The sequence below is a fragment of the Microtus pennsylvanicus genome, chromosome 7, assembly GCF_037038515.1.
Source record: "Microtus pennsylvanicus isolate mMicPen1 chromosome 7, mMicPen1.hap1, whole genome shotgun sequence".
Classification (NCBI taxonomy): domain Eukaryota; kingdom Metazoa; phylum Chordata; class Mammalia; order Rodentia; family Cricetidae; genus Microtus; species Microtus pennsylvanicus.
Window position 1 is genome coordinate 59,099,202 of NC_134585.1, and position 14,329 is coordinate 59,113,530.

Consider the following 14,329-nt stretch of genomic DNA (forward strand, 5'->3'; position numbering starts at 1 on the left):
ATCAATCAATCAATCAATAAATATTTTTTTTAAAAAAAAGAATTACCCACAAACAAGAAAAGCTAGAAAAAGGCAAGCAAAGATTTTGCCACAAATCAGCATTCAGGTAGTATTTTGAACTTGCAGTATTTAGATCGGAGTTCATGTCCCCATTACCCACATAAAAGGTCTACAGTCCAGCGCTGGGGAGAAAGAGGCAGGAGAATCTCAGGGACTTTCTGGCCAGTAAGTCTAGACAACTGATGAGCTCCAGGTTTAGTGAGAGATTAAACCTGTCTCCAAAAGTAAGGTATAGAGCAATGAGGAAGATGCCTGACATCAGCTACTGGCCTCTACATATGTATGTGTACAAACACACTGACCATCAGTCTAGGTAATGTTTAGTTTTTCAGAATTACTAACATAAACAAATTGATGTCTAGTACTGTACACTAATTTGTTCCTTGTCTATAAAATTTCCAAACTTTCTTCCATTCCTGTAAAGACCATTAGGTACAAGAGCACCTGGGTCGTTATCAGGTTCCTAATATTAAAGTCAGAAAAGGAATAGCAGCTTCAGGCCTTTTAAAAAAATAAGCCTAAGCATGGGAAACCAAGAATGGAAACTCTGACCAACACCAGAGGTCAAGACCATGTGAAAGTCTCAAAAGAAAATAAATCAAGGAAAGTTACCAGATCTTTGAGAAGTTCTCATCACTTGGGGAAAGAGGGATTTCCTAGATCCATAGGGTTCACTCTTTTATGAAGTGTCTGTTAGAAATAACATGAGCAAGAACAAAGATGTGATTTTATTTGGTTTTTGCTTTTTTCTAAGACAGGGTTTCTATGCAACCACCTTGGCTGTCCTTGAACTTACTTTGTAGACCAGACTGGCCTCAAACTCACAGAGATTCCCCTACCTCTGCCTCCAAGTACTGGGATTAAAGGCGTAAACCACCACACCCAAAAAGATGTGATTTCAAACCAATCAAGAACTACTCTTTGGTAAAATCATATTCAAGACTAACAAACAAATTTTCTATTCTCTCAAAATTAAGGAATTCTATTTTAAAAACACCTTTTTAAAAATCTGTCTTATTCTTACACAAAGGACTTCCTATTCTCATTTGCCATCTTATTACATGTTTATAGAAAAAATTTCTTTCTTTCTCTAACAGAGGGAAAAGTATAAATCATTCTTTAGAATCATCATGATTATATGAGTTTCAAAACTTTTGTCAAGAATCTCAAGTATGTAATCAACAAAAACTTCCAAATATGCAAAGTTTTCTTTGAGTTCTCTTCAGTATTTATTAAAGATATTTCTTAAAACTAGTCAAGTTGTTGTATTCAGAAAATTAAGAACAAATCAGTATACCATCAAGTGATAACACATACACACACACACAACCTCACAACAAATTGGTGGTCTGTAGTACTCTATCCTGTTATAATTCGAAATGAAAAAAAAAAATAAGTATACCCTTTCAATAGTCAAGACCAGAAAAAATAAATAGGCTAATCAAAAAGACAAATATTTCAAGATTTAAAACATATGGTGATTTAAAGATTTTAAATATGGTGACATTTAAAATGTAGAAGGGACATTTTTACCCTGATTTTTGTGGTACTCTGATTACCCTTTAAAGGTAATTTTCTTAAGAAAATTATCCTTTTTCATTCAAATAAAAGCCCAAGAATTAGAGTACCCTAACAAAAGTATTTATTAAAATTATCACACACAAGGGTCTTAAGTAGGGTTTCTATTGTGGAAAATACACCATTGACTAAAAGCAACTTGTGTTTACTTCAGCTTACACTTCCAATTAAAAATCCACTGCAGAGGAAAGTAGGAGCAGGGACTCCCACTGCAGAAACCTGGAGGCAGAAACTGAATCAGGGGCCAAAGAAGATGGTTGCTTACTGGCTTACTCTTCACAACTGACTTCGCCTGTGCTTGTATACCAACCAGGACCGCAAACTCAAGATAGCAATACTGCAATGAGCTGGGCTCTCCCATATCAAGATTTGCCCACAGACAAATCTAGTGAACGTATTTTCTCAAATGAGGTTTCCTTTTCACAAATGACTCTAGCTTATGTCAAGTTGATCTAAAACTAGTCAGCACAGTCATTTACTATGCAATTACTCTTACTTGAAATGTTCAGAGTATGTAAATGAATATATGTAGAACACAGATCAGGGGAAGGCTATCAAGTAACTAGTAGTAGGGGTCTTCTTTGGGGGTATTCAAAATGTGTTGGAACTAAACAAATTTGATAAGTGCACAACACTAAAAATACCACTGAACTCCTAAGTTTATCTTATGTGCATATTACCTGAATGAACAACAATTAGTAAATAAAAACAAAGCTATTTTCAGTTATAAGCATTATGAATCTGTGGACAGATGTTCTGTGCACACAAAGATAAACTCTGTAGTTTCTCTAATTTATCTAACTTCAATCTGATCATGAAAAAAAAAGAGACAATCCAAACAAAAATATATTTGCAAAATAACCAAATAATATTTTTCAAAAGTTTCTAAAGCACTCCATTGGCTCTTAAAACAGACAACAGAACTACCAGAAGACCCTCGTGAAGCAGAAATGATATCTGTAATTCAAAACAATTATAGTATATTAATCTCTTAGCCATATAAAGCTATATTAAACACAGAGGAAATAGAATAAAAGGCATTATTTCAGCAACTCTGAAGTTGTTAAAAAATAACAGGGATAAAGTAAAGGAGATATGAACAAGGAATAAATAATGCCTAGAACCCCATTTTTGTTACTTTCCAAAACACACATTAGGAAAATGCTGAAACAAAATTAAGAGAAGGCTATTCTAATGGTAGGAATTAATTCACAAAGTTTCCAACTAAATAACATGCATTCATTTGTAAACTACAGGCATAGTTTTCTTGGTTAGGTCTGGATAATTGATTTATTCAGGCTGAGTAAAACAAACTCATATGGACACTTTCAACAAAACCTCTCAATTTAAAATAACCAAAGTCAAAGAAAAGGTTAAAAGGAAATGCTGGTACAATTCCTATAGGTAGCTTGAACAATTCAGCTTTAATACTGAAATGGGGAAAGCAAGCTTAACAAAACAATCATAGAAGAAAATTAAAAGTACAGCAAAAACAAAAATAAAAGTATTTGCCCATCAAGTAAGAGAGAAAAGATTCCCAGTCAAGAATAAGGCAGCTCTTCAAAACTATGAAATCACAGATGGAAAGTTGAGTCCCTGTGGTAGGAATTCTGAGAAGTGAGAAGCTCATTCATGCAGAGAAATCTTTCTCCAAGAACTCTGACCTGAGAACTCCAGTTGAACTGTTTTAGCAATTTCTGCTAGCTGTTGTAAAGTTTCTGATTTGAAGATGCCTTGCTACCATTTGTTCTTTTGCTTAGAAGCCTCTCTCAGGGCATGTTTTGTGTTGCCTGGGACTACCAACTGGGAACTCAGGCTGGCTGCCTCCAGGGGCATCCCCAGTTGTTTCTGCTCAGTGTGGCAAGTTATCAATTTGATGATTTTTGCTATCTACTACTTGTAATTTGTTCTTTTACTCTTGCTTGAAATATTCTTTTTTTTCTTCTTTTTCTTTCTTTTTAATTTTATTTATTTTTTATTGAGAAAAGGAAAAAAAAAAGATTCCCCCTCCTCCCAGCCTCCCATTTCCCTCCCCCTCCCTCTCCAGTCCAAAGAGCAGTCAGGGTTCCCTGCCCTGTGGAAAGTCCTCCCCCTCCGTCCATATCTAGGAAGGTGAACATCCAAACTGGCTAGCCTCCCACAAAGCCAGAACATGAAGTAGGATCAAAACCCCGTGCCATTGTCCTTGACTTCTCATCAGCCCTCATTGTTCGCCATGTTCAGAGAGTCCGGTTTTATCCCGTGTTTTTTCAGTCATAGTCCAGCTGGCCTTGGTGAGCTCCCAATAGATCAGCACCACTGTCTCAGTGGGTGGGTGCACCCCTCGTGGTCCTGACTTCCTTGCTCATCTTCTCCCTCCTTCCGCTCCTCATTGGGACCTTGGGAGCTCAGTCCAGTGCTCCAGTGTGGGTCTCTGTCTCTATCTCCATCCATCACCAGATGAAGGTTCTATGGTGATATGCAAGATATTCGTCAGTATTGCTATAGGATAGGGTCGTTTCAGGTTCCCTATCCTCATCTGCCCAAGGACCTAACTGGGGACATCGCCTTGATACATTCTTAATAAACGTACTCATTCAAAAAAGAAAGCACAGTTCAAACTATCACCTATTTCAACACCCATTTTTCCATCACACAGAACCTGAACCCCTCCAAACAACCCAGACTCCAGGACTGGCTCTGAGCCATTACATGCTAGAATATTATCATTCCTGCCAATAACAGGGTCATAAACTTAGATTTAACTAATGACTGTCAAATGATTGTCATCTGCAGTGAGAGAAGAATTTGTATTTCTCTGTTGGAACTAAAAATGTTTGTTGCTGAAGCTGCTGATGTAGCCATACTATAAATAAGAAAAAAAACTACCCTAAAAAGAGAAAGAGAGAGGAGTCAAGCCAGCACCTTACTACATCTGTTCTGGAAATAAATGTGACACTACTTCTGATTTGTACAGATTAACCTACAAAGTGTTTAAAGACCAAGTCCTAAAGGCTCCCCTACGGGGGAATTTACAATAGGAGAGAAATAAGCTTAACTCTGAAATAAGTCAGATTATTCAAAGAGTTACTTTACATAAATATGAAGCCATAATTTAATTTAAAATAATATAAAAGTAAACACTCTCTATAAGTTTTATTACAATTATTTATTATGAGCATCTGTGTTCATGCAAATGTGGTGATCAAAAGACGACTTACATGGTCTGAGTTGGGTCTCCAGAACGCATTTGGTAGAGAGAGAACTGATTCATCTAAGTGCATTTATTCCTGAGCTCTCTTGACAGTCTAGGAAGTACTTCTGAAAAAGCTATTTGAAAGTAGGAAATGACTCTTCATATTTTATAAACAAATTATAACCTCTAGAAGTCTAATGTTAGCTTTCTTAAATCTACTATGAGTTAAACTACAAAAATATAAGTAGTCATTTAATAGATAAATAATGAATTTGGGCTAGTTTTACTTGATTATATAAAACTACTTACAATTCTAAATAAACAGAAATTGAACTGTAACCCAAGAGTAAGTTAATTCGTACAAATCTTGAATAATGTCAGATATGTTTCCAAAACAGATGCTTAGAAACTCTGCAAAGACATCCATTCAATCAGAAGCCAGATTAAAGTTTCATCTGGAACCAAAGGCTCTGTGGTTCTATTAACAGTAACCCCATCTTCAATTTCTTTCTTCAATGCCTTAAAGTTCTTGTCAAATAGATCTTTTACTTCCTTGGTTAGAGTTACCCCAAGATATTTTATGCTGTTTGTGGCTATCGTGAAAGGTGAAGCTTCTCTGATTTCCCTCTCTGCTTCCATATCCTTTGTGTTTAAGAGGGAGACTGAATTTTTGGAGTTGATCTTGTATCCTGCCACATTACTAAAGCTGTTTATCAGCTGTAAAAGTTCTTTGGTGGAGTTTTGGGGGTCGCTTATGTAGACTATCATATCATCTGCAAATAACGAAAGTTTAACTTCTTCCTTTCCAATTCGAATCCCCTTGATCCCCTTATGTTGTCTTATTGCTACTGCTAGAACTTCAAGCACTATATTGAAGAGGTATGGCGAGAGTGGACAGCCTTGTCGTGTTCCTGAGTTTAGTGGGATGGCTTTGAGTTTCTCTCCGTTTATTTTGATGTTAACTGTCGGCTTGCTGTATATTGCTTTTATTATATTTAGGTATGACCCTTGTATCCCTAATCTCTCCAATACTTTTATCATAAAGGGATGTTGAATTTTGTCAAATGCTTTTTCAGCATCTAATGAAATGATCATATGGTTTTTTCTTTCAGTTTATTTATGATCCTGGAAACAACCTAGATGTCCTTCAATGGAAGAATGGATGAAGAAAGTGTGGAATATATACACAGTAGAGTACTACGCTGCGGTAAAAAACAATGACTTCTTGAATTTTGCATGCAAATGGATGGAAATAGAAAACACTATCCTGAGTGAGGTAACCCAGACCCAAAAAGATGAACACGGGATGTACTCACTCATAATTAGTTTCTAGCCATAAATAAGGGTCACGGAGTGTAGTAATAAGAGCGGCGGGGCTGCGTCCCCAACACCCCAGCCGCCTGCTCGGCTAGCTTATGCACCGAAATAATTACACACAAACTGTATTCTTTTAAACACCGCTTGGCCCATTATATCTAGCCTCTTCTAGGCTAGCTCTCGCACCTGGCTAGCCCATTTCTAATAATCTGCTGTAGTCCACCAGCTGGCTTGCCAGGAATGATCTTAACCTGCGTCTGTCTGGAGTGTAAGAATCATGGCGACTCACTGACTCAGCTTCTTTCTCCCAGCCTTCTGTTCTGTTTACTCCACCCACCTAAGGGTGGGCCTATCATATGGGCCTATCAGTTTCTTTATTGCTTAACCAATGAAATCAACAGATTGATATATGACACTCCCACATCAACGGAGTCTACAATTGGTGAACCTAAAGAAGCTAAATAAGAAGGTGAACCCAAGGAAAAACATATAGTTATCCTCTTGCCTATGGGAAGTAGACAAAATTGCCGGGAAGAAAATTGGGATCTCGGGGTGGGGTGGGGTGGGGGTAAGAGGAGATGCGGAGAGAAAAGTGAGAAGGGGAGGATGGGGGGAACTTGGGAAAACAAGATGATTGGGATAAAGGAAGGCTGGATAGGGGAGCACGGAAGCACAATTCTTAGTTAAGAGAGCCACCTTAGGGCTGGCAAGAGACTTGAACCTAGAGTGCTCCCAGGAGCGCAAGGCGATGTCCCCTTGGGCAGATGAGGATAGGGAACCTGAAACGACCCTATCCTATAGCAATACTGACGAATATCTTGCATATCACCATAGAACCTTCATCTGATGATGGATGGAGATAGAGACAGAGACCCACACTGGAGCACTGGACTGAGCTCCCAAGGTCCCAATGAGGAGCGGAAGGAGGGAGAAGATGAGCAAGGAAGTCAGGACCACGAGGGGTGCACCCACCCACTGAGACAGTGGTGCTGATCTATTGGGAGCTCACCAAGGCCAGCTGGACTATGACTGAAAAAGCACGGGATAAAAGCGGACTCTCTGAACATGGCGAACAATGAGGGCTGATGAGAAGTCAAGGACAATGGCACGGGGTTTTGATCCTACTTCATGTTCTGGCTTTGTTCACCTTCCTAGACATGGATGGAGGGGGGAGGACCTTGGACTTTCCACAGGGCAGGGAACCCTGACTGCTCTTTGGACTGGAGAGGGAGGGGGAGAGGAGTGGGGGAGGGTGAGAAGGGTGGGAGGAGGGGGAGGGGAATGCGAGGAGGGGGAAACTTTTTTTCCTTTTCTCAATAAAAAAAAAAAAAAAGAAGTTAGAGCTCATGGGCCAAGCAGTTATTTAAATAATATTGTTTCTGTGTGATTATTTCTGGGCTGAGCAGCCAGGAACCAACAAGCAGTCTCCTTCAACAGTGTACATCGAACATTAATAAATTTCATGTTTAAACTTGATTCCCACCACTAAAATATATGGTATGTATTAATTTTTCCAGGGACGACAAAAATCTGAAATATAAACATACTTCTGGTCCCAAGAGAAAAAAGACTTTACATCTTTATATGGCATCTTTATCTGGTCCAATAAGCTCACAGGAAGTGGCACACTATTAGAAGTGTGGTCTTGTTGGAGGAGGCTGGATGGCACACCTTTAATCTGGGCCACATTTTCTGTTGGAAGTATATCACTGTGGGGGTGGGCTTTGGGGTATTTTATTCAAGCTTTACTTTGTATGACAGTAAGTCGACTTCCTGTTGCCTGTAAGATGTAGGCAACAAGCACCATGTACCTGCATGCTACCATGTCCACTGCCACGATGGACAGAACCTCTAAAACTGCAAGCAAGCAACTACAATTAAATGTCTTCATAAGAGCTGCTGTGGTCATGGTGTCTCCTCACAGCAATAGTAAACCCTAACTAAGACATATGGATATGAGTATGTGTGTACTAAATTGAGATTTAAATTTTCTTTTTCTAAAAGAATATCTTCATTTTATGGTTTTGTATGCACATGAGCAAAGGTCAGAAGACAACTTACAAGAATCAGTTCTTTCCTACAAACTGTGGGTCCTGGGGAGTGACCTCAGCTTAAGAAGTATGGTCAATTTCACCAACTGACCATCTCACAGGCCCTGACATCTTAAATCTGGCTAGGGATCATGAATGTTATGAGTGAAAAGATTCATATTAGGCCATTTTACAACCAGAGAGCCTAAGACTAAAAGTCACTGTACACTAAAAACAGTTTCCAAGTTCCTCCTTATGTACCTGGAATTGTAATTTGGTGTACATTAAACTCTAAAAATCAAATACACAGAAAAAATTGAATATGTATCAAAACTAATATTTTAAGTCTTCAATTATTTTATTTTCAATGTGTTTTTTAAGATACTCAAACACGAAAGACGTAAATTTTACATAGAATACATATTTGAGTAAATTATTAAAAGTGGCAATAACTCCCCCTCAAAAAAAAACAAGACAAAACAATATCCCTCAATTCATTAATTAAAAAAAGTCACCATAAAAATAAAGAAAAAATATTGATAGCATGTCAAGAGACAAAAAGTTGATTTTCTTAATATATGTTAGTGTTTGAATAAACATGAAAAAATACCTGAGGCAGCTATTAAGAGATAAATGATAAAATACACAGAGATAACAGCATTACAAAACAAACTTTAAAGAGCTATCTTGTAACTGGAGGCTGGGAACGCAACTTCTAAACTTTGGCAGAAACTTTCAAAAGACTTATAATTGCCCTTTCATATAGTAATTATATTTCTAAAACGTACCCATGAAAATAAATATATACGAATTATTAAAAGCATTTTATACTGGTATTGCTAGTACATACCTTTAATCCCAACACTCAGAAGGTAGAGGTAGACAGATCTCAGTGAATTTGAGGCCAAATTGGTATACATAATAAGTTAAAGCCAGCCTCAGTTATATAGTGAGACCCTGCCTCAAACAAATGAAAAACAAAACAAAAAAATGTAAGCATGTATATTTAAATTTTATATAAATTTAAATTGTATATATGTTATATATATATATATATGTAATACAGAAAGAGAGAGAGAGAGAGAGAGAGAGAGAGAGAGAGAGAGAGACATTGGTTTTTTGAGACATAGTTTCTCTATGTAACCTTGGCTGTCCTAGAACTCGCTCTGTAGACCAAACTACCCTCAAACTCAAGAGATCCTCCTGCCTCTGACTCCTGAGTGCTAAGATTAAAGGTGAGTGGCGCCACTTCTTGGCTAGTGAAAAATTCTATAACTAAAATAGTAACCAACAAAAACTGTCCAGACAAACCTCTATTTATAACAAAATGCTATGTATTGATTTTCATTTCCTGCCCATAACGTGATATGAAATGAACAACATAAATATGTTAATGTTCCATTTTCATATGGATTAATATTTTATGAGAGTTAATCCCTCTTTACTGGTAAATAGTGTAATGTTTTTAGAATAAACTCACAAACCACTTTTTTTAAAAAAACATTTTATCACTTTTAAACAAGAAATCAAATAAAAAGAATAATCAAAGAAGGACATGAACGAAATAGGCAGAAACAGGTATAGGATACTCTCACCATCAAAGTAAGCCATCTCCAGCCTCTAAACTGCAGAAATGACTCAAAAAGAATTTTTGAAAAGGAAAATGAAACAAGCTCCAGAATCTACTAGTGGTTTTCAGAGTAGGCAGCAGTCACAGACCTCATTTCTATGCACATTACAAAACAGCCAGGAGCAGCAGGCCCCCGCAGGAGGTAGTGAAGGCATTTCCAACATCCATGCAGTTCCACTGCAATTGTCAACAAAAACAGCTACAATGAGGTTCCCATAGTTGCAAAGGAACCAACATACAGACAGTCAAGAAAAGAATAAACTCCTCTAAGAAAGGCAATGGAGAAAGATCTCTAGATTTAATTCTGCTACTAACCGGTCCATCATGTTAACTTATAGATGCGCATGTAATCTGGCATATCAATTTTAGTACTTAATTAACTATTCAGTATTTCAGTTCTATGTTCAATATTCATATATTTCTCTCTCTCCTACACTGCGTATGTGTGAGTGTGTCTGTGCAGAAAAAATTAATTAAAACATTCACTTTTATAAAGTAGTCAAGAAATTTAAAAAGTAGAATGCAAACTTTAACAATCCTTATGACTGTATACTTCTAATAGTTAATTACCTAAATATACTTATTTTCTTTATTAAAAGGTTATATGAAATAGGCAACCAACTACACAATAGCACTAAAGACATTCCCTTGAAGTTATGTGAAATTTTTACCACTGACACAGACCAATCAAAATTTCAAAGAACCATTCAATGTCTCCAGTATCCTCTTCATCAAATAATTCCTCTATCCCAGCAGATGTTACAAACAGTTCAGTCAAATAACGTTGCAGATGCTGCCCATCAATTACACTACAGAGCAAATACTAAATATGTTACACTTTAATTTTGGAACAACAGCTTTCAAAGGTAAAGCATGAGGCATCCTATGGGTGGCATAATATATGAAGTCTCAGGTCAAAGGAAAAGCAGTAGAGTGACGGGCAGTAGTCTGATGGAAGAACTGCAATTCACTTTTAAGAATGATAAAGATTCAAAGTCAAATTATTTCAATTTCTTACCAAGGAATCCATGGTGACTTTATTTTGCAATGACTGTCCTAAGTATGTACACCAAAACCTCTTGCATACTCTGTACACGTCATTTCATTTGTTCATAAACATACTGTATCAGTTATTGGTATATAGTTATTAGTATTCAGTGAACTATGGCCTTCAAGATCCTTACTGACAGAGGAATTCTACTATCATCATTCTAAACTAACTTCTAACTACAGAGTAACAACACACTTAGTACCATCACTTCTTTCTCATTTTACTCTGCATGTGATTGTACTTCAAGCAGCTGTGGAAGGAACTGGGAATACTTAAAATGAATCGATATGACGTGATACATGAAACAAACTTAAGTCTTGCTTATGTGACAAATTTCTACGTATTAATCACCTCATCAAATTTAAGTTGTAAGCAACAATTGCTAATTCAGAAATGTTTCTGAAAATTCTATTTCTTTAAATTAGACAGATATTCATCAACAGATCAACAGTAATGGAGGCTGAGGTGAGATTTTTAATATACTTAAAGCTTGCCTGTACTAACAAAGCAAGACCCTATCTCAAAACAATGTGAAAAACAAGTAAGTACAAATGTATAAAGAAACACAAATATTCTTCTAACAGATATACTAGGTTTTAATAGCAAATTTTAACAGGGACACTACTCATCTACATAAATGAAGTTAAAGTTTACAATTCTTTTCATGGAGAGAGGGTTATTTCAGTTTTCTTCTTATCCAAAAAGTTACTTATAGTTTTAAAAACAATTTTTTTAAAGAAAATGTAATAACCAAGGCTAAAATATCAGAATTCTACAACTAAACCAGCTAAGTTCTTAATTGTAACAACAGATAGATATTCTGGTTAACCTAAATCAAAAGACAACATATTAACAAATAGCTAGACACAAGATAGCTCAAAACAACCAAGACAAGAATGGAGAAGCACATCTCTACAGTGACCAGGGATGGTAAATTAGAATGAAATCTGCATCAAGAGCTACCAGCCAGAAAATAGTAACTCATTAACAGCAACCAAGTCTCATGTCCAGGCTCTTATTCACTCCTCACTAAGAGGGTTGGTAAAGCCCGAGGACCTAGAAATCATACCAAAACCTACTTTGGGTAGTAGATAAACCTGCTGCAATGTCTTACTCCTATCTATGAAAGTTTCTGAATTCCTAAGGCATTTCTCTAAACTTATTTATCAGATTTGGTTAGGTATATGTCTAGGTAAATTTTTACTTTTTCTATACTAGTTCTATCAACCAATACTAGACTGAGTTAAATTGGATGGGGTCTAGCAAGTTTCTTAATACACTGTAAGTATTGCCTCTTGCTTTATATTCTATCCATCTGCTAATTTGGTTTCTTGCTTGCCTTTTTTTGCTGCAGCTGTGCACCGGGTTAACTGTTTCAATGGTTTTCCTACAATAACTCACAAATTTTTTCCTGATCAGTGTGCTGTATGATTGGTTCTTTGTTCCTAAGATAATTATTTTACATTTGTCTACACTGAACTGCATTTGCCATCTGCTGGCCCAATCACCTAAACAATCCAAATCTTTTTGAATCTGATTGCATTGTTCCTCATTATTTCCCTTAGCTCCAATTTTAGGATCATCTGCAAACTCCAAGATCTTTTCTTTAAAGCTTGGACACATTTTATTTTAATAGAAAAGGGTTTTTTTTAATGACCCTTTAGACACTCCAGCTGAAATCTTCTTCCAACTTGTTAAGTTTTCCATAAAGCTTATCCCAAGATACCATCCAATTATAGAGTCAAAATGTTTCCAGAAACAAAACAAAGTATGACCTGTTTCATCTTTCTCCATATTACCATGCTATTAAAGCATTTATGCCTGAATCCTCTTCAAAGTATAAATTATTTAAGGAATATAAAAGCTCTGTTCTCTACTATGAATGCTTACAATATTTTATTTTGTAATGCCTATCCTAAGCATGAATGCCAAAACTTCTAGCCCTGCCCTGTGTATGTCATTTCACTTGTTCACAAACACACTTAATCCAACACAGCAAATATTAGCATTTGTTGCATTGCTGCCTTCTCACCTTGGTCCAAGTTCTTATCCTTGTTTCTTACTAACAAAAAATATTTAAGATAACGATTTCTGGGAATGCATATATTCTAGTATCCAAACTACCTCTTATCTACTATTGACAACATGCTGATTCTAAACATTTTTATACATCAGACTACCCAGGGTCCAGCTGATTATAAAACATCTTTCAATATACTATTTTTTTCAGTGCTTTAAAACTGAAATAATGCATATAGACACTTATTCAACAGATTTCTTGAAACATTTGAACAAAGTGAATCTTTGTTACTTAGGATGTAGAAGACTATGCCATTTTTTAGGACTCAGGAGAATTTCAGATATATAAACTGCACTGATTTTTTAGTATAATCACATCACTATTAAAGCCCTGCATAGCTAGACCATTAAATCAAAGGGGGAGACATTGATATATGTGCTCTCATGTAGTGATTTCAAGTGGCAGATGAAGAAGATGCTGAATTTAAGAGCTACTTTCATTTCTTCACATAACACAAAACAGAAGGCACAGAAACAGGTATGACCACAAGATAACGCTTGCCTTCACGCAGTTCAGAGTTAAGACACAGACAAGTGGGAGTAAACTATCATCATATGAAAGGGGAAAGGAGACTCCCAGTTCCTAGATGATAAACTTGATAAAGGATGTACCTAACGAAAAATATTATCTTCTAAAAGCAAATCCACTAAATTATGATTATTAATACAGGAGTATAAAATTCAACAAAGTGAAAAAGAAGAGAATTCTAAAAAAATGGGGATTTTCTGGTTGTTCCAGGCAATAAGAGGATTTTCACTTTTCAATGTTTCATAATCAGCATACAATTTTGCTTTAGTGCTTTTCTTTTTGTTGTGCTAAACACTAACTAACCTAGGGCCTCTTACATGTGCTCCACTAACTAACACTCACTAACCTAACTAAACACTAACTAAGCTAGGGCCTCTTACATGTGCTCCACTAACTAACACTCACTAACCTAACTAAACACTAACTAATCTAGGGCCTCTTACATGTGCTCCACTAACTAACACTAACTAACCTAACTAAACACTAACTAACCTAAGGCCTCTTACATGTGCTCCACTAACACTAACTAACCTAACTAAACACTAACTAACCTAAGGCCTCTTACATGTGCTCCACTAACTAACACTAACTAACCTAACTAAACACTAACTAATCTAGGGCCTCTTACATGTGCTCCACTAACTAACACTAACTAACCTAACTAAACACTAACTAATCTAGGGCCTCTTACATGTGCTCCACTAACTAACACTCACTAACCTAACTAAACACTAACTAACCTAGGGCCTCTTACATGTGCTCCGCCTCCTAAACCACAATCTTAGTGCCCTACACTGTTCTTCAGATAAGATTTTTCCCCTCTAAAAGACAAACTTTAAACAAATGAATACTGTTGAAGAAATTAAGATACCACTAACTT

The 14,329-nt window shown here is 36.5% G+C and overlaps 1 protein-coding gene across 4 annotated transcripts in view; it reads right to left on the bottom strand.

The window, feature by feature from the left end:
• Positions 1 to 14,329, bottom strand: part of Tbc1d5 (TBC1 domain family member 5) — a 436,877-nt gene that overhangs the window by 372,788 nt on the left and 49,760 nt on the right. The gene's annotated exons all lie outside the window — the stretch shown is intronic.